The sequence below is a fragment of the Anas acuta genome, chromosome 18 (assembly GCF_963932015.1).
Source record: "Anas acuta chromosome 18, bAnaAcu1.1, whole genome shotgun sequence".
NCBI lineage: Eukaryota > Metazoa > Chordata > Aves > Anseriformes > Anatidae > Anas > Anas acuta.
Window position 1 is genome coordinate 8,841,732 of NC_088996.1, and position 23,548 is coordinate 8,865,279.

General features: G+C 39.1%; 1 protein-coding gene across 4 annotated transcripts in view; it reads left to right on the plus strand.

The window, feature by feature from the left end:
* CA10 (carbonic anhydrase 10) overlaps positions 1–23,548 on the plus strand; it is a 200,016-nt gene that overhangs the window by 1,607 nt on the left and 174,861 nt on the right. The gene's annotated exons all lie outside the window — the stretch shown is intronic.

Below are 23,548 nucleotides of genomic sequence, written 5' to 3' on the forward strand. Positions count from 1 at the left end.
AAGAAATAACCACGGTGTGCTGGTTAAGGAGATGCTTCAAATTCCTAATGCGCTAATGGCTGTGATAATTAATCCCACCATCGCAGTAATCTCAGAATTTCATAGTTCCTGAAGTTCTTAAACTCGGCTGATCTGTGGATCTTACAAGGTTTGCGGTTCATTGGCAGACTTGTCATGTTCTGCTGCCACAGTTCAGGGACTGCAAAGGGAGGAATGATACTAACAAACGTGCCTCTGCTTTTAAACGGGAGCTTTGCTGTGCCTATGCTCTTAAAATGATTTTTTTTATTTTAATAACCCCATCCAAAGAACGCCTTGGGGGCTGGGATTTCAGCTTTAGGCTTCTCATGTTAAGCTTGAAATGCTCTCTTTCTCTCCAGTATGTAGAAATCAGGTAATTTCAGTTGTCACCAGAGCTTGTCCAATTAATGAATAGGCACGGCCGGGTGTCTAGCGTAAAGGATTGGAACAATTTATTCTGGGGGAAAACACTCCCTTCTGCTGCAAAAGCCCTGGCTGCCTTGTTAATTTGTCATGTCAGTCATGCTGGAATAATTATGTTGCGGAAGGCAGTGGAGGGGAGCTGGCCAGTTTTCTAGTTTGGGACACTCTGGGGAGCCCCATGGGGATTCAGCTGCCTGCAGCTCCTGCTGCTCAGCTTCCCTGCAGGCGGCTGCTGCCCCCGAGTTGTTGCGTAAGTCCAGAAATGGGAACGTGAGCAACAGCAGGCAGAACGCTGCAGGGGGGCAATGGGGCATCCTGGTGGGCATCACAGACTCCCCCCTGGAGATGCCTGGGGAGAGGGAGCCCCGGAGCTCCCCTGGGACCGCGCAGACACGGGCCTGGCCCAGCACCCAGCCAGCAGCGCCTGCAGCATCTCACCCTGAGAGCGCCTGCCTGACTGCGCTCTCTGCAGCACTGCCCGGCTGATCCACCCCTGCAACCCTTGGACCGGTGACACTGGTACTGACATTTGGGGTGGCAGCATCTACATTAATTTGTATTGCCTGCGCCTGCCCCAAAACTTCTTGTATTCCTGAGCAAATTCTGTTGCTCTCAGCCTGTGGGGTACTCGAGTCCTTCTTTTATCCCTCCAGACCGGCACCATCTGCCACCAGCCACCCAGGTGACGCTGGCAGCACCCCAAGCTGACCTTCCACTTGTGCCCACTGGTACCATCAGAATAATTCTCTTTCTCTCTCTTTAGAACCGCAAAACCTGCTGCCTCTTGTCATTTAAATCTCACACTTATCTATTTAGCTCAGCATGATATGCCACCTGTACAGTTCCCTTCAAATTAGGCACTTCTCTAAGTACCACAGTGAGAATTGAAAAACAAACTCTCATCCCTTTTTTGGCCATTCTGACAGTAATATCTCAAGACAGAAAAAAGCTGTCCCATTCTGTGCAGGTCCTTATGCCACGCATTTAGCTGCCAGGGTTTCCTAACCTTCCCCCCTCCTTTTCTCACCTTCAGACATGGGAACCCGGGCATCTGAAACCAGTAGTGGGATCAGTCCTGCAGGGGCTCTCTGCACTCTCCGTCTCCCTCTAGCATTAAAAACAGCCTGTTTTCTTTTTCTCTTTTTTTTTTTCTCTCTTTTTTTTTTTTTTTTGAGTAATACATTGAATAAGTGAATGACGGGATGTTTTTGCTTTATGGTTAAAGCTGTGGTTTCAGATAATTTGTTTTAACCACACACAGGATGAATGCATGCATTTAGCCCTTCTTTTTTTCTTCTTAGGGATTTTTATTTTTTTCAGGAATCCTTCGTCATCTTGGTGAAAAGGATTAAGATTTGTAGATATCTGACTGGCACTAATGCTTTGTATCTGTCATCCTTTTTACACTACGTTTTGTAGCGTATTAGATAGCTGGGATGTCTGGATAACAGTCTAAGTAAGAGAAAGTGTAACGAAGCCTCTCAAGGTTTGCTGCAGCTTAACACAGGTTTTCAGAAACTATGTATTTTTAGCACTTCAGCACTGGTCGTTCATTCAACATGTTTCTTAAAAAAGACACTATTCGAGCACATTGCTACAAATTACAGGAATGTGAATTAAGGAACGTGGTAGCATTTTTCTTTTCTTAGTGAGTTAATTGTTTCTGCAACGAAGACCATTCTGTGCGTGGATCTTTCCTGAACATTAGCAAAGACTGAATTCAGTGTGTATCTAAACCTGTGATGGCCTTCCTACTAATTTCAGTGGATATTTGGATTAGGGCCTTTTAAGGGCTGCTGTTCAAAGGGATGGTGTTAGTCACTGAACAGAATTGACTATTAAGTTAGCTTATGAGTAATTTATCATTATTAGTAAACTTACTTATTAAAGATAGGTTTGATGTAATGTCACACTGTCTTTTGGTATGTATTTACGTGGCATTTAAGTATAAACTGTGCTGAATGTAGTACTTACACTGTTTCTTCATTAGATTAAATAATGAAGATATAGCACAATTGGCTTTTTGGTGTCTTGTGTGAATTTTTCTAAGACTGTAAGTTTTGGTAGTATCTTCAGAGTACTTAGAATATGGAAAGCAATTTAATCTATTAAAATGAGGTATATATGTTTTCAAAATATTTGATACCTAACATATTATTTATTGGTCAGTTACCTGTGTGTAAGTTAGATTGCTTGGTTTGGAAGAAATGGTATTGATATTTACAAATATATATATATATTTTAATTACTACCATGTATGTTTAGGAAATGATGTATCAGTGAACTTTGTAAATAGAATATTTTTGTTCTCTTGACACACTGAATTAAGGCTTTTGCTACTTGAAATTGTTTGTTTGAAAGGATAGTCTAGTTCCTTTGTACAGATGCAAACAAGAAATAAGAATAAATTGAAGGACCAAGAAAACAATTTCTGTCCTTTAGAAAGAAATGAAAGCCCTCTCTTTCCTTCTATGTCATGATGCGTATTTATTCCTTTGAGTTGTAGTCTCTGAGGAAAACTAGTCATGATTTATATTATGATTTTCGAGGGTTTGTTCCTTTTTATGATAGCACAGCATAAAAAGAACACAGGGTATTTGAAGTGAAGATGTCCTGTAGATAGAATGCTGAAAAAAGATCCTCTGGTTGTTGTTCCTTTGAAGATGCAGATAATCATAGCATGGGGACTATACTGTTTGTATAGAAAAAGAATTATAGTTGTTGGCATGATGACCAAGATATCCTTCCTGGATGAGAATACTACCTCAGATTAATTATCATCAGTGTTCTCAGCTGTAGGTGAGATGTTTTTGATCCCTTAATGGCTGCCACATTTGCTTGCATAGTCATTTGTATAAACAATGAACATTTTTTGTGATTCTACATATTAAAAAGCAATTTCATGATAAAAATCAGAATGCTGTTTTCAAACCCTTGCAGGGTACTTCATTTAAATAAGGAAGTGCTACTATAGTAGGCATTGATTAAGAAGATATCTATGTACATTTTCTGTTAATCCATCAACAAAATGATTTACAGAACCTGCATGTTCAACATCCTTGTGGCTTCCTATGAATTGATATATTACCTTCTACTGTTTTGGCTTGCGGGAACTAATATGGATGAAATTCGTGCAAGCCCTACAGCTCTCATTATTTGAAAGCATTTTCATCCTTTGCTGTCATCCTAAGTCAGGTAGGGGCACATCCCTTCTATGATGTAACTGCTTCAGCCTGTTTGGCAGCACACACAGGAGTCATAAATCACATCTCATGAACAACTATGATGGTATTAAAAAACTTCTGGGTATCAAGGAATCTCCTGTGTATTGAGCATCTCCTGGCATTGAGGTCTATGAGTGTTCTTGGAGCACAATTGCACTTCATTTTCCATCTTGCTGCTTCTTCAGTCTCTGAGCTCTTATTACCTGGCATAACACAGAGATGTCCTATAGGATCTCTAAATTATGCCAGGGCTTGAATTAGCTATTGAATGATGATGTGTAAGGTCTGATAACTCTTCTTCTCCTGCCCTTATAAAACTGGAGGTAATTCAAGGCAGCATGTGTGCTTGTAGAAGAGAATACCAAGGCTCTCATGTCCATTAGTAGCTAATGCTGAATGCTTCATTGTTATGTTTGGACAAAAATGTTGAAACCACATTAATTATTCTTAAATAATGTCACAGAAATAGCATTTTCTGGCACTTTTGTTAAGAAATGCGAATCCAAGGGGAAGGAATTATTCATAGCACATATATATGCGAGAGGAAAGCAATCACTAGGCGCACAGGCATGTGGAATATGCAGCCTGGTGCATCTGGTGACTAAGAGCTTCTGGCACCCGATCCACTATAGTATTCTTTTCTGCTTTATCCTATCTCCACAGCTTCATGTGTGTGGGCAAACCTTCATGCTTGCATGGGGTTTGTTGATGTTACTGAAAATCCACGTGGACTCAATCCTCCTGCTCACATTCAAACACAGGATGGAGGCCATATGTTGTATCCAAAGACTCTCAGTTTCTTATCATTTGAATGCTTTCTCACTTCAGAGATGTTGCCGCCTTTTCAAAAGGTGTGAAGATGTTTCTGCTTTAAAATTCTATGGAAATAGCCTTGCAGTCTCCTATAAATGTCTGCTTTACTTTTTTGTGTGTGTGTGCGTGTGTCCTATGTTTTTCATCATTCTATTTTTGTTGTTAGTTTTACAGCTAGAGCGTGACCAGATAGGCGCTAAAGTGTCAAAACAACACCAATATTTTTAGCCTATGTAAAGGTAGTAGAAGGGAACATTTATGAATAGTTTTGCACATATTATGCTGAGCTATTTTCCATCCAATAAACTGAGGGGAAGAAACTGGTAATCACTGCTATTGTTTTCCAAATCTCAGTCATGAATATATCCAGTTTTCAAAGGGACCTCTTGTCCTCATTGTGTTGCCTCATTGGTAATCCAATTGAACTAGATACGAAGCCTCCAAAACAAAATTGTTTAAAACAGGAATAAAACCCCAACTCAAATAAGCACTCTCAATTTAAAGGTATTCTTTAAGTCTTTTTAGATACAGCTGATGTTAGAGAGAAATTTTGCCCTTGAAAATGTTTCCGTTTTAAAGTCTGTTACAGCTAGACTTTGAATTCAGCAAGGACTGAAAGGGCTTGCCATCTGCATTATGAATATTCCTTGTATAACAATGAACAAGGAATTCTGCCTACGATAAAAGGCTGTTTATCTGATTTGTTGCTATTGGTCAAAGCATTGCTTTCCCACTTGGCTGATAGGCTGTCATTTAGATGAGGAGTGAACTGCTGTTTTCACCGTTACCAATTGTTTATTGCTAAACTTAACATGGCAAAGAATGAAGTGGAAGATTGGTCCATCTGGGCTGTTAATAGAAGACTATATAAGCTTGTTTTATCATCATCTTATTACCAGCTCAAGCATTAGACAAAACTAGATGACAGTTATGGACAACATTGACATATTGTGATAAGTGTTATTTTGATCCTATCTTCCTTTCATCTTAACTATGCATCATGTTGGGAGGAATAGAAAATAGGCATCAAAGTTTTTAATGACTTGTTTAGCGGCAACATTGTTTAGTATGACTGTACTTGCATTGTAATCATAGAATGGCTCGAGTTGGAAGGGACCTAAAAGATCATTGTAGTTCCAACCCCCAATGCCAACAGAAGGTGCAGAAGGGCCTGTCCATACAGTGGAGAAGAAATGGAACAAAATTCCATTGTGATAGAAAAATTGAAACAGTAATGCTAAATAATTAGGAAATACATTCTTTAAAAAAGGGTAATAGGATAATTTATAGCCCAAACTATTTACATTTGAATTCAAAGTAGAATGTTTTATTGCAGATTTAACCATTGATTGTTAAAAAGCTATCAAGGGTCTTCCAATGAAATTCCACTGGGTCTTGAAGATATAATAGGAAGTTATTGTTGTCATAAAAAATAGATGACTGAAACATTTTAGACCTATGTTCTGTGCATAGTAACCTTTCTGGTGATACAGGCAAGTACTGGCTGTGTCATAGGCAGTGTTATTTATCAGTATGGGAAAGGTTTTCATGCAGTACTTAGCAGCTGACAGTTGAGGTAAGAAGGCATAAGGAAACCTATATTTATACCCACTTTAGAAGACCTTGTAACTCTGAAAATGTTATAAATGGCTTTAGTGTTAATGAGATTTGGGCCTTACAACTTTCAAAAACTTGATGCTTGACAATGAGAGAAGCTTTAAATGGCAGATCTCCGTGCTGCTGTTGAGAACAATGGGGTGCCATGTACAGCTCTATCCGGGGCTACAGCCCTAAAATATTTTCTTTTATCTTTTATTTGTCTTGAAAAATAATTGGTGATTAGTTCACACAGACACAGGGCAATGAAAGCAATAGGCAGAACTAAACAAAAGATGCTTTCACTGTTTGGTGTATTTTTCCATACAAAAGTACTCGTGGTTTAGATTTGTGGATCTGTATTTCTGTAGTAAAAATAATATTAAATTTAAATGTCCCACAGTGTCATCTTTTGTAATATTATTACTAGAAAAATATCACAGCAGCTGTAGTTCACAAAAAAAATACTAATTAGAATGTACTTTTTAACAAGATGTTATATATAAGATATATAAGACATACATGTATATATATATATATATATATATAAGATTTAATGTTATCTGTTCATTCTGACATTCTTTCTTACTTTCTGTATCAAGTGCTTAACTTGATGAAGCTCAGAATACCCTATGTTTGTCATCTGGCTTTTAAGTATGGAGTTGTGCACTGTCTGGTCCAAAGTGGCTTTTAAGCACATGCAGGCAGGAGGAAGCTAAGCTCTAAATGTGTTGACATCTCTAGCTTTTGGAAGTAATGTTTGAGTAGATGGATTTAGAGGGAAAATGTGGGGTTTTTTTGCAAAATCATCTTGTCAGTTTTGTGGGTTGCTTCCAATTTAAGTTCTTTCCTACTGTTAACTACTATAATGCCCTGTTCTGCTTCAAGAATAGTCCTCAGAATGGAGTTTTTCTGTTCTGCCACGGGTAGAAAGACTAGCATAGCAGGACTCCTACATAATTTGCCTTTTTAATGCTGGAAGATAATGAGCAATACTGAGAGGCCTTTTGGTGCGCCTGAGTGTGGAAAACTGCATCGTTTGAAGTGACGTTGGAATGACCATGCCTTCCAGCAAACTGCCTGATGGCTCTTCTGGCAGTTGGGTAACTGAAGGAGTGGGAAGGATTGCTACTGCCACAGCTAAATTTTATTTTGCCAAGTGACATACTTGGGCTGCTAGAAGGAGCGTTAATTTGCATTTGCCACTGTGGCAGAAAAAAAGAAACTGATTCTAATTTTCTCTTTAGGCGAAAGGTGGTACTGACGATTGGTGCATGCTGGCAGTAAATCATAGTAATACTTTAATATACAGTCCTCTGAAAATGAAATTTCATGGAGAATGAGCTATTTGTTCATACATGGGTGGAAAGCCATACCATTTGCAGGTATGTAATATCCCATAGGGGAAGCTGCAGTTAGTTATGGAAAGGAAGGGCAACTGTTGCTTGAAAGAAAAGGTGTTTGATGCTTGGGAGGGTGTGAACATCCACTGCCAACAGATTTGTCTGAATGGGATTGTGCAGTCTGGATTTTTCCAAGAATGAAAGTAATGGATGGGAAGATACTGGGCTGTACTTCAATAAAAAAGAAAAAACAATGGTGTGGTTCATTGGTAAACCTTAGAAGAATTTGCAGATAGTAGGTAGTGTTGGTCACACTTCCACGAAGGAGAATCTGAGGTAAAATGTTGTGTGACAAGTCACCCAACAGCAATAAAAATATTTAATTACAGTCCGTTTTCACTCTCACTTCCACTTTGCAGCACTAGAATTACTCTTAAACCGTGTTTCTGGTCAGGGTCTGACACTGAATCACCTCAGTGAATTGAGGGAGCCTGTGGGTGCCGGAGCCAGGATAGAAGGTGCTGACAGGCCCTGGGGGGCAAGCCCATGGGCTCTGCAGCCTCACCCCAACACCCCCAGGATCTGCCTGTCCCTTCCACGTCACTTCTAACCCTACACACCCGTGTAGCCTTGGCTCAGAGTGCTGTGGCAAGAGAAGCCACGTCTGGTGCCTCTGTGGCTCAGAACTGCCTTTAACCTCAGCCCCCCGCCTGCCCCTTAGCCATGTGTGCCCTGCCGCTCCTCACCTCACCTCGCCTCGCTGACTGGATTAATCAGCTTGACAGCGTACCTTCTTTGGGGGACATGTCTCCTCTCCTTGCCACAGCTGTGCCCGGTGATGGCAGGAGGGTGGCTGCCCTGTGTGGCTCTCCCTGGACCTGCTGTTCACCTCAGGGACAGTGCCCCACAGGCCGGTGACTGCCCCCTGTGGCGCTTCCTGCGCTTGCAAATGCGTTCTGGAAACTTCTGGAAACAGTGTCTCTGAGGTACATACTAAGTAAGCTGCCTCTCAATTTCTTACTAGAACGGGGACGGCTGCAGCTGGATGATGAAAACCAGGCAAATCTGCCCCCAAGAAACATAAAATAACCATTTCTAAACTTCTAAAACTTGAAGGGCTATGGTAGTTTCTATGAAGGGCTTGTGGTAGTTTCTGCTCCTTTGCCTCATGCAGTTTGCTTCAGCTAGATTTATCATAGAATCATAGAATATCCCGAGTTGGAAGGGACCCATAAGGATGACTGAGGCCAATTCCTGGCTCCACATAGGTCTACCCAAAAATTCAGACCATAATTATCCTTGATGTTTGAACTTGTATGACTTTGTGCAACAGTCATGGCGTGGGGCCTGGTGTGTTCTCGCAGGGTCTGGATCCCTCCTCCTCTCTCTGCCTGTCCATTACAAGGTAGTTTTTTTCTTCATAATACTAGAAGTGAAGATATGAGGAAGTACATTTATGGTGTATTTAAGAATCACATCAATTAGAGTTTAACTTAAATTGGTTTGCATGCTTTCCAGGAATTAGTGTATTACTAGGGTAAAATTCAGTACTGTATTACAAGGTTCTTCCATAAACATGTTATTTAAATTCTGCTTAAATTTTTAACATTCATTCAGTTGGCCTCTTTTAAGTTTTTATTGTGACTAGGAGTAACGAACAGGTTCCTCAAAGTGCAGCACCTATGTGCATGCTTCATGTTTCACATCTGCCTTGTGCTGGCATAAGCAACAACCGAAGGTTGAGGGCACCACAGATTCTGGCCCCCATTTTCTTTGGAGTTCATGATATCGGCAGACCAACCAATTCCCTTACTTACTGCTCTATAGCTATTGGATATGCTGTGCATATATATATGTGAATTTATTTTTTGTGGCCTCATCCCAGGGCATTTTGCTCATGATGTCTTAACTCCTGCTTTTTATTTTCCAATATATTCACCTGGCTTCACCATTTATTTTTTATTTTTCGGTTAATATTCATATTTATAAGTGGTATCTTATTGTTGTAGTAAGTTTTCATGCCTGCTGGAAAGCAAAGTAATCTACAAGGACTCCAGTCTTCTCTCATTTGCCCAGATGATCCTGAGGCAGTTAGTAATTGCAAGTGGGATTTAAAGTTACCTGCAGATGCATAATTTTTATCCTCAGTAAAGCCCTTGGCTCTCTCCAAGGCGTTAACAATTCATCTTTGCCAGTCTGTAATTGTGTCTTTGCTCTAGAGTCACAGGTATTTAGCTCACTGTGGAACAGGATGCAATATAGAGTAATAAATAATATGATTTACCTTTATTAGGTAACATTAGTATGTTTTCATACTTGTCAGCTAAAAACTTATTCATCCTTTTTAGATGTTATCGTTATACATTAATGCATAGATTCAGCAAAATGCAAAGCGTAAAAGACATGCTTAATTGTTTTGCTGTATCTGAGTCTTAATATGCAATTGTGTAAAATAACAGAATAAGGATGTGCTTAAGTGCTTTGCTGAATCAAGGACTAGCAGTGGTATCATAAACAAGTAATGCAAAATCTTTGAAAATGCCCAGCTAAAATGAGCAGAAATTTTCATAATCGCTGATTAAGTTAAGCAGTTGTATAGAAAATAGTTTTGATCTAGATAAAATCGTATTCGTTCTTTGTGTGGTAAAGTCAAGACGTGGACTCTTCTAGTATGACTAACATAGCAAGAAAGAGTACAATCAGAATTAAAATTATTTGCATTGTAATTAGTTACCTCTCTCTATATGGATGCCCTGAATGAAACAGATGCCATTTTTCACAACAGTAAATAGATTACCCCTAGACTGTGGTAAACAAGAACAAAAATAGCAAGAGATGTGTGACTGTACACAATCATTTTAATGTGTGACTTTCTGTTCCACTTTTTTTCCAGTACAAATTTTTAATTTATTTTGATCAAACCTCAAGTACTGATATAAAGAGGACATCCTGTGTAGAGAGACCTGGGCTCTGGTGCTGTCTGTGTGCCTGTTGGAGGGATGGCTGCACCACTGGGTTGTGTGATGAGGGAAGACCCGCAATACTGGGTGCTGAACAGTGGTGCCTGGGTAAACCTCATGCCAAGTTTGTGCAAGCACCTGGGATGGTCTAAATTGCAAAAGCAGAGTTTAGTCAAGCTGATTCTCATGGGGAATATGTAAAAAAATTTGTGGTTCATTCTACCCCTCTGTGTGTTACCAAAATAAACCAAACATTGCCTCTCTACTGCTGAGGGAAGGTGGTAGCATAGTCAGTGTGTATAAATTGAAAAGTTCTTCATTTAAATAAGGTCAGGCTTCATCTGTGGTGTTAAGAATAAATTTATACTGTGGTAAGAAAGTTTACCTAAGTATTGCACTATTTATAAAAATGGATAGATAAAGCTCTGTAATACATTTACATCATACTTAAGTATTTGGGCTGTGACTACCAAAGGGCATGGAACCTGCAAACTTTGGTTTTAGTTGGTGCTACACAAACACATAACTCTCATAACTTGTGCTCCTACCTCTCCCATTTTAACTTCCTTACTCTTTGTAACTGGGACTTTCTATGTCTTCATGTTTTTAAATACTTCCTTACTTCACAGTAATAAAAGAGCATATCTGACAAGATAGTCATCATCTTCCTTTTAATGCTCCTGAAAAAGAACTTGTGACTCAGATTTCAGAACGCAGCACATAACAGTGGAATATAAATCATTTCTGAAAGGTCTCTCTTTCAATGGCTGCTTTACTGATATCCTGATAATTGCTCTAGAAGGCCAAAAGATGAAGTTGTGTCTTGATCACATAATATCATCACATCGCTGGACATCTAAAAATCGATTCTAGTCACTAAATACCCCAGAACCTAAAATCTTGGAAATAGAGCATTCTTAGGTATAATAACAGAGTACATAGCGTAATACTAGTTCAGTTAAAAAACTCTTAAGTGTTTTAGATGTTACTTTCACTCATATTATATAAACAGTACAGAAATAATCTCCTGGCATTTGCTTGGAATGACAGTCATCAATACCTACACATTGATTAGAAGTCTTATGTAGAAACAAAAAAGTATTTGTTTTACACAAATGTGTTTTGGATGCCGGGGGGGGGGGGGGGGAGGGGTACAAGCTTTGCTAATATAGACTGAAATAAAGTCTAAAATAGAAGCTTCAGATCAGCTCCTAGATCATAGAGGTAGTATGCAGTGGAATTACTCTGCCAAAAATGTTGGCATTGAGTTTAGTCAAGTATTAAGCAGAGGTATCGTGGTAAAAAGTTCCATTAAAAACACCCTGTGACCTCTGCTGCGGGATTCAGGTATGTGAGAGAACCATGCTTAGAAGCTTTGCTAGTCATGTGGTCAGAATGATTTTCAATCACTTTGGTCATTGCTGGATTAAAATTGAGGCTGCGGAGATTAATGGTCTGTTGTTACTAATCCACTAAACCTCTGTTCCTAGATCTTTTAAATTGACTGAACCTATAGATTGTTAAGTTACTGAGATACGGTTTGTAATGTTTTTAACCGTCTTTCTTGATGTTTGATGTTAGTAGTATCCCATTATTTATTGCTCTTTGAGACGCTGATCTGGACTCTTCCTGAATGGAAGTGAATTTATACATTTTTATTTATATTACTCTATAGCACTGTAAAAGTTTATATCATTTTAAATGAATGTGGACAAAGAAATTTTTACTTTGTTTAGAGATGAGTTGTTATTAGTAGAAGCTCATGTAAGAACAACATAAATTAGGTCTTGCTTTCACTTCCTTGGTACAAGGTCACTGCTCCTAACTGTCCAAATATCCACTACCTCTCTTCACTCTGTCTGCCACTAACAGTGCTGGTGGATTTCACCACCCTCTGGTGGAAATCCACCTTCAGGTGGATTTCGTTGGCATTTGAAGATGTAGCAAAACGCAAAATTACTGTTAGAGCTTTGGGGAAATTATGTTTTCTAAAACAGTGTAGGATTTGGATTAGTAGAGATCTAGACTGGCTAGATGTGAAAAACAGGTGTAAAACAGGTGAAAAACAATGTATAAAAAAATAAGAGGAAAGCAATGAGGAAATGGTTTATTCATGTAGAGAGATATGAAGAAATTTTGGGCACTACAGTGTAGTGGTTTGGGTTTCAGCGGGGATCTATGAAGAAGAGGCATGAAGAGAGCTTTGCCAGGTCTTCATCAGTACAATATGGAGGGGACTGGAGTTAGGGGAGAGGGAACAGCATACAGAAGAAATTAGATTGATAGTGGCTGGGAGAGTTCTGGGGACATATAGTTTGAATGGATGGTTTGATATTAGAGAAGCAGAGTGATGGAGACCCTTATTATGTGTTTTGGGCCCTATTTACCACATCTGTGCTTAAAGTTGCAAATTGGAATTGTTTTGGCTTTCAAGTGTTTGCAATTTTCTGAAACACTCCATTCTAAAAGTGTAATTATAAAAAAAAAAAAGAGTTTGATTTTGTTATAGAAGAATGTAAAATACATTCTTTTAAATATGATTTCCTTTGATGAAAGGAGTTGAGTACCTGTTGTCTGCCAGATTGGTATAGATGCAATTTCTGCATGACATACAGAAGATGAAATGGGTTTTGATTGAATAAATAATGACAACAGTCTAGCTTTAAACAACTAGGTTTTGGTGTTTGTTTAAAACACAACGTAACTAACTCTTTAACAGGAAGCATGCTTAAATTATCATCTAATTATGTCTTGCTTTGAATGGGGTTGTGATTTCTATCATTATATGCTGAAAACAGGCAGAAATATTTTGCTTTTGTGTTCACTGCAGGAGATTTGGAAAAGTCATAGAAAGTACGCTTTTGCATTTTAACTGCAATTGCATTATTCTGCTTGGGAAAAGGAAGTCTAAATTAATTACCCATTAAACTCACTGAAAACGAATGCATTTCTGATTTAAAGGGTCACTATGTCATAGAATTTTATGATTATTAACTTACTACAAATATATTCTACATGTTTATACTAACATAAAGTAAGGTAACATGGCTTTAACTTTATAATTAACTTACAACTCTGTCAGGGAATTCTAGTAATTAAACTAAACCTTTTATTTCATGTGACCATCTCTGTTTCTGAACCCTGGTGATTTGGCTTATCCTTTTGCCTTCTGGTTATCACAGTAGTAGCATGTCTTGATTAAGGACTGCAAAGAGCTTTTACATCTGCTCTTGTCACAAAGCTATGTAGGATAAACTAGGCCAAAGAAAACTCATCATGCAAACTACAGACCTACAGTTATTTCTCTCCCTCCAGATTAAATAGTGTATTCAAATAAAACTGGGGCTGTGGAAGTAAGCTCGAAGTGTTCAAATGGATTTTTGGCAATTTCTCAAAACTCACTTGAAAAAGAGAAAAATATTAACATAAGACTGAAATGTATGACTGTATGAAAGACACGAGATCCCTTAGGAAGTTATTGTCTTGACAGCCATTAGGAAGTACAGTCCTTAACCTCCAGGAAATTAGAGTTCATCATCAAAATGAAAACAAGAGTTACACCTACTGAGGTGAGTAGACCAATGAGAACAGATAATGTGAAAATGAAAAGTGTCCTCCTTCTTACTTAAAACAGAACTACATGATGCTATATAAATACAAGGGCTCATATTATATTCTATAGAAGACTGATTTGTGAGAACTAGGCACTCATTGAGCTCCCGACATACAGGATCTGAGTAATGTTTGCAGCTCCACAGACAGGCTTTGAAGCTTAACCACACGTTACAAGGGTTTTAGACCTGGCTCTGAATTACAGCCCCACGGTAGGATCTTTAGCTAGCAGTCTGGCCAGCCACTGAGCAGTTCTTCCTACCTGATCAGGTTCACGTTGCAGACAAATGAGGCGTCTGTTGACTGGAGCAACACCAAGTAGTTTCTCTGTATCCCTCTGTTTGTGACTGTCTACCGAACGGCTTCAGGATTAAGTTGAGTAGCCCTATCTAATAGCTGAAAATGTATTGTGCTGTCAGACTTATCTTTCTCTATTTAGACACTTCAGGGACCAGGGGCTTGACTGTCCAGTGTCTAGCATCCAAAGCAGCTATAACCCCAATGAGTAAGTGAGAAATACTACTCTATTAGAATTACAGCAGTTTTTACCCTCTAGGCTTGAGTGTAAAATAACAAGCAAACAGATCCTGTGTTTATGTAAATCAGTGCAACTCGAAAGATCTTTTCTGTTTTGTAAGAGAAAGGAGCTAACTCAAAGCACGTGTGCTGCAGGATCAAGCCCTGGGATGCATCAGTGTGGTGAGTTAGGCTTTGAATTGGAAGTAATACAGCCACTAGCTCTGCTAACTGAAATGTTTATGCCATGGTTCTAATCCAGATTTAAGACTGACTTAAATATTCTAACAGTTACCAAATAAACATGTAGTTTGCTCATTTTGGGGGATTTGTTTTTACAGCAGTCATACAAAGAGAACCCTGTTATGGATGGTCCATTTTTTAAAGCTTCTGCCATCTCTTGCACTCTTGGTATTGCTGTTTTTTTCTCAGTTGCTCTTAAAGGCAATATTAACAGATGGTATGCATTGCTCATTAAATCTGCATCTACACCTCTCCAAGGACTGCAAAGATGTTGGGAAACAGACCATGTTACTGCAGTAAGTGCTTAGAAGCCTGGAACTTACTGTGCTATTCATGATCAGTTTTCACAATCAGTGCCTTTTGAGTACTATAGCAGAAGAGTTACAAATACATTGATTGAATATTTCTGAGTTAGCCAAGCCCAGGTATGTCCCACTTTCTCACAGACTGGATAAAGTGCCTGTGATTCTTTCATACTTGCCACACGCTCTTAGGCAGTGTTACAGCCAACAACTCTTCCCTTTTGTATAAATTAGGTTCTTAATGTTGAGCATTAAACCTAGACACCTGTATTAATTTCCCACCTCCTTTTACATCTGCTTGCTTTTCCTTAAGACTGCTTTCTCTGTGATGCTTAGCTCTTCTTTTTCTCCTGTATGCAGTGGTGACACTCTTTAAATAAGTTAGATACATAGATGTTACTTTTAGGCCTTCTCAATTCCAATGTCTGAAGAGACAGTGCTTTGATGTGTGAGTTGGAAGGGCATCATGCCAGCTCGGAATTTGCTTTCTGTATGCTTCAGATTGGTGGTGAGAGATGCAGAAATACAACTAGCAGATAAGAAGTCTCATTTCAGCTTCTTTATTACTCTGATTTGGAACTGATGGGATCTGACCAGCAATCCCGAGCACATCAATATAGCCAGAAATAGGGTGCTCCCATCTTGTTTCTCTTAATCTTTTCTTTTCTTTAGTAAGTGTTAGATCAGAAAGGTTAAGCTGTTCTTGATTCCATGGGTCATGGAAGGTTAGAATTTAGTTCACATTTCTTTTATAGTTGACCTGTGTTAGGGATAAGGAAGCTAAAAAGTGGGGAGTACAGTAAGTAGAAATGATACCTACCCCTACTGTTTTTAAAGAAAGAACGATTTCAACCCTTCTGTGTTTCAGCCGGTTTAAATGGGCAGTGAGAACTGGAAATTCAGTAATCTCTCCTAGTATTTTGTACTCTTATTTATGATTTTATGTTGGCTAAGGATGTTTCATGTTCTGTAGGCAAAGCCTAAATAAAAAGTGATTTTAAATGCATCAATTTAATTAAGAGGCTACAAGTAGCGTAGGCACTCCTAAAATGAAATCAACCTTGTTTGTATTAATTTAGGTTGTTTACTTGGAAAGGGCCTAAACTGAATCTAATAGACAGAGTTTAAATTTATCCAGTGTACTTTCTGAGCATTAAATAGGAAGACTGCCTAGCCTTTCACGCACATTTTTTCCTTGCGATTTTAGAGGCAAAAGTTATACTCACGGAGACTTGCAAAAAGAGGGGGCCATCTAAGGAATCATCAACAAAATAAAAGATTCTTTAAATTCCCAACTTAAGAAGATTAAACCAATCAAGAGTAGAGCAAATGTTCTTTCATGTGCTGTTAATAGAAGTAACATATTTTAAACCTAAATTATTTCAAAGCTTAGGGAGTATGAGGTCATACACCTGCTTTCCTAAGCATAATTTTCTTCTCTTCACCTCCTGTCATTGCTTGCACCCATTCCTTAATTCTAAAACAGAAGAAGGACAGGAGTAGACCAGTAAGGGGGATAAAAAGCATTTGGTTGTGGTGGATGGAATAAAAAAAGAATAAAGGAATAGGTAAAAGAATGCTATATACTAATAGCAAGGATGCAGACAATGGAAAACGGCACTGGGATTGTATCTTTTGTAGTGCACTTTGTCAGAATCAAATGAAAAAGAGCACCGATGATAGCCCACTTTCCTAATTGCTTTTGGTTCTGGTCCTAAACGCTCAGGAGTCTGGTGGCTTCCATAGGAACAAGACAATCTTTTCGTCTGGAAATCATAGAGATAGAAATATAGAGAGCTTGACTGTTCAGTCATCAAATCTTGATTTTAAACCCATAAGTTGGAACACAAAAACTGTCAGAATCCTGAAAGACAAAATTGTTAATAACTTAAATGCTCTAAAGTTCTTCACTATGTAGCAGTTGACCTTTGAGGAGTTTGACTGCTTACTCAGATTATTTCATTAGTATTTGCACATTGACTTCCTGCCAAAAAGTCAATCTGCTTTTCCTTTGCATAGTTTTGTTATTTTGAAGGTCTTCAGCTGTGGAATAAAATCCACTATGTAAAAAAGAGCTGGCAGAGTTGGAAGCTTTCCAGTAAAAGCTTTCCCAGGTTAAACTCTGGTGATGCTGAAACATTACAAGTGTTTTATGTGGCCTCTTTTCCCTTGTGCCTTACCTAACATAGCTGTTCCTGAAGAAGGGCAACAGTTAGTTTTAGTTCCCACTGCCCCCAAGAGAATGTCCTGCTTGTTATTTACAAGACAGAATTTATACATCATTCGGACTTGGGACTTGGGTTTTGTTTTCATTCTTTTATCTAGCTCAAAACCATCTTTTGAAGATATTTATGATGAGCTTAATGATTCCTCTAACAGAGTTGATTAGTTATGATGTACATCACAGTATGGATCTCATATCATATTTAGATGCTCTTTAGATGCATTTCTACATTGTTGAAGACACTTATGCAAGCAGTTTAAACAATCTGTAAATGACAATGAAAAAAGCACAATGAAAGGTTGTGTCAGAAAAGGGCTGACTCAAGAGCAAATAAGCTATCAGAGGGCCATCAGAGAAATGTCAACTCCCTTCTGATGCAGGGTAAAAAAGGAGGCATATGGATGTACACCATCTCTTCTTTTTTTCCCTGCTTCCCCTACTTCCACTCGGAAAGGAGAGGAAGGCCAAAATGTCACCTGACAGAGCTGGATGGAGCTAACAGCTTTCTCCAGGCGGCTGAAGATGCCTGAACTATGAATGTCCTATTTCTTGAGCCTACAGGGCTGATACAATTATTTATTATTTTTTTTATGATGGATAGATGCTGATGAGCCAGTCAAATACCTAGAGCCTGAAGAATGAAGGTATGTTTTATACCTTCTTATTAGACTTTGAGTTCTATCCTTTGCTATGTTGGCAAGGTCTGCATTTCGCAAGGGATAGACTAAAGTAATTCTCATGTTCCAGTCCAGTGGAGTAAACAAACAACTACATTCTGCAAATGTTGCAGACCTGGGATCTGTTTCAAGGAAAGCCCAATTAGAAGCATATGAAGGCAGCCTAGCCTGTCTCCCTGGGATAGAGCATGCATGACTGTAGGTATTTATCTAGTGCCTGACAGGATGGAGCTCTCCTCCTAATTGGAGCTTTTGGATGCTGCTCCAGCTTAACTGATACTGTGCACAGTAAGTCAGCACAGCTCCACTGATCTCGCTAAATATACATCTGATGTGCACTAGCTGTAGGCTGTCTCTTCCTTGAGATGAGAGCTGGGGGCCTTATTTTGCTCTGCAAGTAGTAAGGAACTTGAAGCAAGAAGTCATTATTGGTACTCTCAGTTATTCCCAGGTTAATAGAGTGCAACCCCTGGCTCAGGAGATTCTTAAACCTCTGGCTACAATGGCTGGAAGGTTTGAGATGAAGGATCTCTCTTGGCTGTCTATTTTTGTATTTTTTTCAAAGCTTTTGCTAATGGCTATTACTGCAGATCAACAGTTCTGAAACTTGTTTGCCTCTCTTTCAAATGCATCCAGGTTATGGGCTGAACGGCATAGACAGCTCTGAGAATCATTTGCCACAAAAAGGATGTCAATGTGAGCAAGGACAGTCCATGGGTGTTAGGGCCTTAAAACTTAAGCACTAGTTCACAGTTTTCTCCTATTGGGACTACATTCAGGACCTTTGCTAACAATCAGTGACTCAGCAGAATGTGTTCCAACAGCTGTTGTCCCTGGTCCCGTCCTTGCTGAGTGCAGTGCCTGCCCCTTTCCTCGAGCTTCTTGCAGCTGCTGGTCCATGTGCTCACTTTCCTAGGTGTTTCCCTTTCCCACAAGTTCCTCTGTAACCTGCTCTTAAAGGAAGCATTTGTCTCATCTACTGGTTGCTTCCCAGGTTATTTGATCTGATCTGTTGTTGTTCTTACTTTCATGTAAAGTGCATTACTGTTTATTATGCTGCTAAATATTATGCATATTTGTAAGCAGATTTATACCATGTCACACACATGCATATCACACATGTAAGTGTGATAAAAATGGAATCAGCATCTGGGAAAAACAGATCTCCTTCATTAGCTTCAAATAAATTAGAAAGCCTGCATGTTTCTCAGATGAAGTGCTCTCGGCAGGATTTCAGTACCTGCTGTAACTGGGACTGGCTGGCTGGGTGAAGACAGCTGTACTGGGGCTAGGCTGGGGAGATGAGAAGATAGCTGGTGCAGAGGAGACTGTGCCTGAATGAGGAATGGGGAAGGCAGAGAGAAAGGAGAAACTTAGGTCTGCAACAGGTATTGCAAGGACAGGAAAGACCTAACCTTGAGATCACGTTGGTAGATACAAGAATGATGCCATTTGGTAGAGTTTTCTTTCTTTCCTTTTTTTATTTTTTATTTTTTAATTTTTTTTATTTGGTTTTCTTCTAAAATAAGAGTAGGGGAGAGGCAAGTGAGGAATTTATACACTCTCACAATCTAAAGTCATCTTAATACTCCAAGTAAGAAATAACAGAAGTATTGTTGCCTGCACGAGGGTTACTAGTTTAGCACTTTCTCATTTTATTGCAGACATTGCAGGACACAGTGAATGAAGGAGGGGACTGCAGGAAGAGGAAAAAATAGTCACATAGGAATTTAAGTCTTCTCTAGAGAATAGGATTTTATCCCTGTCTCTGCCAGAGTTTGTGTTGCTTGGCAACTCACTTTAATCAAACTTTTCAAGGGTGGTCACTAATTATATGTTTCCTCTTTCCCCTGAGGCCCCTTTTGCAGAAGTGCTGAGCAGATACAGCCAAAGGAGGTCAATGGGAGAAACGTTTTGTATGTATCAAGTGCTGTGCAAGTCTAAGCGTGGAAAAATTGTTCACTGAGGCAACAAATTGGCTAAGCAGATGTGGGGAGTATCTTTCTTTGACTGTAGCATTAATTTGTAAAAAAGGGGGACACCACCTCTTCAGGAGTGCTCAGGAATCAAATATTTTAGAAGTTTGAATCATGTATTTAAGAAAAAAAAAAAATGATACTTTTACCCTGAATTGCTAGGAAGACTATGACTGAAGTGGCCTTTCATAACACTGCTGGGTTGGCTTCAGATAATGATGAGCCTTTGAGGGTTTTCTTCTACACTGAGAGTCTAACCAGCAGCCTTTCTATCTCCATCCCAAGTGTAAGGTTGAGAAAAATAGTCTAATAGCCATCCAAAGAAAAGCATAAAGCAAAACCAGTCCTCTCCTTTTAGTCAGCTCCATGATTTCGAGAGTTGCCCCACCCCCCCCCCTTAGTTTGTGCTAACTTACCTAACCTAAGAACCATGAGGTTCTTACATAATTGCTAGGTGCAAATCTGGGTTCAGATCTCGTTCTGTTGAAGTCACTCTACATTCGACCAGACTGCAGTGGAGGAGAAAGGGATCAGACTCTTAAAAAGACAGCTTTTGCTCTCTCTACTGAACGAGGTAATGCCCAGAGCTATTAGAGCTTTTTAAGTGTAGCAATCCTCTTGTCCATTGTGATTTGGAGTGAAGTTTGGAAATCTCTTCCTTCCTAAAGACTATCTAGGTCTTGTAATGCATGGAGGACTGTTAAAGAATTCCTATACTAGCATTTTAATATCAGCGTGGGTAGGAGGTTAAATAAAATATCTCACCTTTGAATCCATTAGGAGTGATTGTGGTTCTTAAAGCCTAGAGAAATATAATTAATTTAAACAGAACTTTCTGTAGTACCTTTTGCTCAAGTATGTCAAAATGCTTTCCCCTAATTGTTGCAAAGCATTAAAGCGTTGCTGCTGCTCAGAACCCTCGTTGAGTAAGTCAAAGAGTGGACTCATATCTCACTGCTGAATCAGTGTCACAGGGCTTTGCACTACATTGCACAGAAATTATTTCCCAGACAAACTATAAAGCAATAAAAAGACACCTTGAGGGTTTTGAGGCGTCTAGGTCCAAATCTTACATTGTTTTTACTGCAGATTTACGTGAGATAAGGCTGCACACAGCTAGTTGGTACTCAAAGATGAAACAGTGTAAATGACACCAGTTTTATATTGCATTAGTTAAACCCAACACAAATGTCTGTGCTGGCATTTTAAGTTGATTCTGATCTCGTGTATGTTGATTTAAGGTTGTGTTTATAGCTGGGATGCTAATCTGACTAGTACTGTACTAGTTTCTCTGACTGATGTCAGATGAGTTCCTGTAGCTTCTGGGTTTGCAGATTAACTTATTTGAGAAACAGTGCCAAGGAGAAGAGTAGGGGGTGTTAAATTATGAAGAAGCAGCTTTTATGCAAAATGCCTGTACGTGGGGGGAAATTGTCCTAAGAAAATATGCCAGTGCATGTCCTCCACATCATTTTCTAGTGCCAAACCCCATTTCACTACAGCACTTGTGCACGTTATACATGTACTGCACTAAATTCAAGAACATGGCTGAACACAGATGGAAGGAAAGTGGTGGTGGTATTTCAGCAGGTGTTTGGAGTTTGGGCTTTAACATTTTCCTTAATTAGTCTATATCTAGTATTTCTTTGTCTTCTTCTATACTTGGGATGAAAGAAAAGTTGGTTGGGGAAGAAGAGAAAGATTAGCACTTCAGATCAGAAGTGACATGATGTGAGAACTGTTGTGCTTTTTGAGACAGTTAAAATTTGCTCGGCTTCTGGATCACCTTGACACTTATTCCAACTGCCGTAGTGTTATCTGTGGATTACCACTGTGCTGAACAGAAACAGAACAGTTACAGCCTAACATTTTAATGTGCACTTAGCCTCTGATCTGTGACAAGTCTATAATTGTGAATTAAAAATCCTTTAAAGATGTATGATGAAAAGTGATTAGTGATCACTTCTAGATTATTGAGTTAATTTCCAAAATGGAATCCCTAATCGTTTGGGTTTTTGTTTGTTTTACTTCTCAATAGTATAGCTTGATTGTCCACAAAACCTTAAATGTTTGTTTGGTTGTTTCTTTCACTTCTACATTGAATAGCTAGCAAAAGAATTAAAAGAAAGGAAATGTTGATATCCCAATGTGGTAAAGATAGTTTGCTAAATGCCTGTCATAACAAAGTGTAGTTTTACTCATGCCAGATTCACCAAAAAAATTTTCAATTGTATTAACTAAATCCCACCCAAAGGAGAAAATTTGTTCCTTTATTATGAGCTGTTTCTGGGGTGGGGAAGAGGGAAAGGAGTAAATCTTTCAACTCAAGTTGCTGTTATCCCTACATAGACTGCTAGGATAAATATTGCCCTACAACAACTGTTTGTGTAAATGTTGACAATTCTTGGATTGTCGTAGAAGAAAAGCGTATTTTAAGAAAGCATTAACCTAAAATTGATTATTTTTGTTTAAGTAGTCTTCTGTTCTTGGGGAGTAAATAGACCTCACTTACTTCTTTAATATCAGAGGTGGTTGTTTTATTTACTATCCTGACATCTCCCATACACTCAGGCTACCCTCTAATGGCAGAAAATAATGAAAAGAAATGGCGACTGTTTGTAAAGTAAATACACACCACTGGGCAAGCCCCAGTGCCTCATTCTTCACTTCTGCTTTGGGTTGCAGTTGGGGAAATCACAATTAAAGAAATCCAAACTCAAAAAGAAAGATGATGATACAGATGGGTCTCCCTTCAGATGTGTGTTCTGGAACTCTATTCAGAGCATATCTGAAGTAGAATAATTCCTATCAGTTTAAATCTTTTAGAATGGGCCTAGAATAAGCTGCTACAAGAGCACCATTTATCAAAATGTTGTGTTCCGCAGAGCACTGTGTCGGTCTTGTTAAATCTTGTTAATCTTCACTCGTACAAGAAATCCCTTTGAGTTACATGGGCTGCTTGCATTACTGCGAGTTATAGACTCAAGCTCCTTATGTATATTGATGTACCAGTAAGAAGACCGTAAACATGCCTCATTTTCAGAACGAGGAGGTGAAGGCAGGGCTTTGGCGAACACTACAGACAGGAGATGCATACAGTAAGGATTTGTCCTAAGTTCTGAAGGTCCATAGAATAGTTTAAAGCAGATACAGTCATGATTAAGCTGTCTGTTCTCCAGCTAAACAATGAGGTCTCTTAAGCTCTTGAACACTGATGGTTCTCTGTGTTTTATGCTGTTTCTAGCATATGACCTCTACAACTCTTTGGTGCTGCGAAAAGTACAATAAATAAATAAGAGCAGTCTTATCAACATATTGCTGCACAAAGTTGTGTTGGGGAAAAAACAAGCAGATGCCACATACACAGTACCATAAGGATTTAAGAAAACACATGATTCCTTTTAGGTATGTGGCTGGATCAACTCCAAGAATGTATGGAAGGGTGGAGATCAGTCTGACTAAATGTAAAATAAGTTGGCATCTTCTGGTACTGTGGCTCAGTTGTCTGTGTAGCTGAGAGAAAACCTGGCACCGTAGCATGGCAGTTGCAGTGAACCTGTCCTGGTATGAAGCTGAGAGCTGGATAAAGGACCCTGGTGTAAGATCCTTTCCATGTAT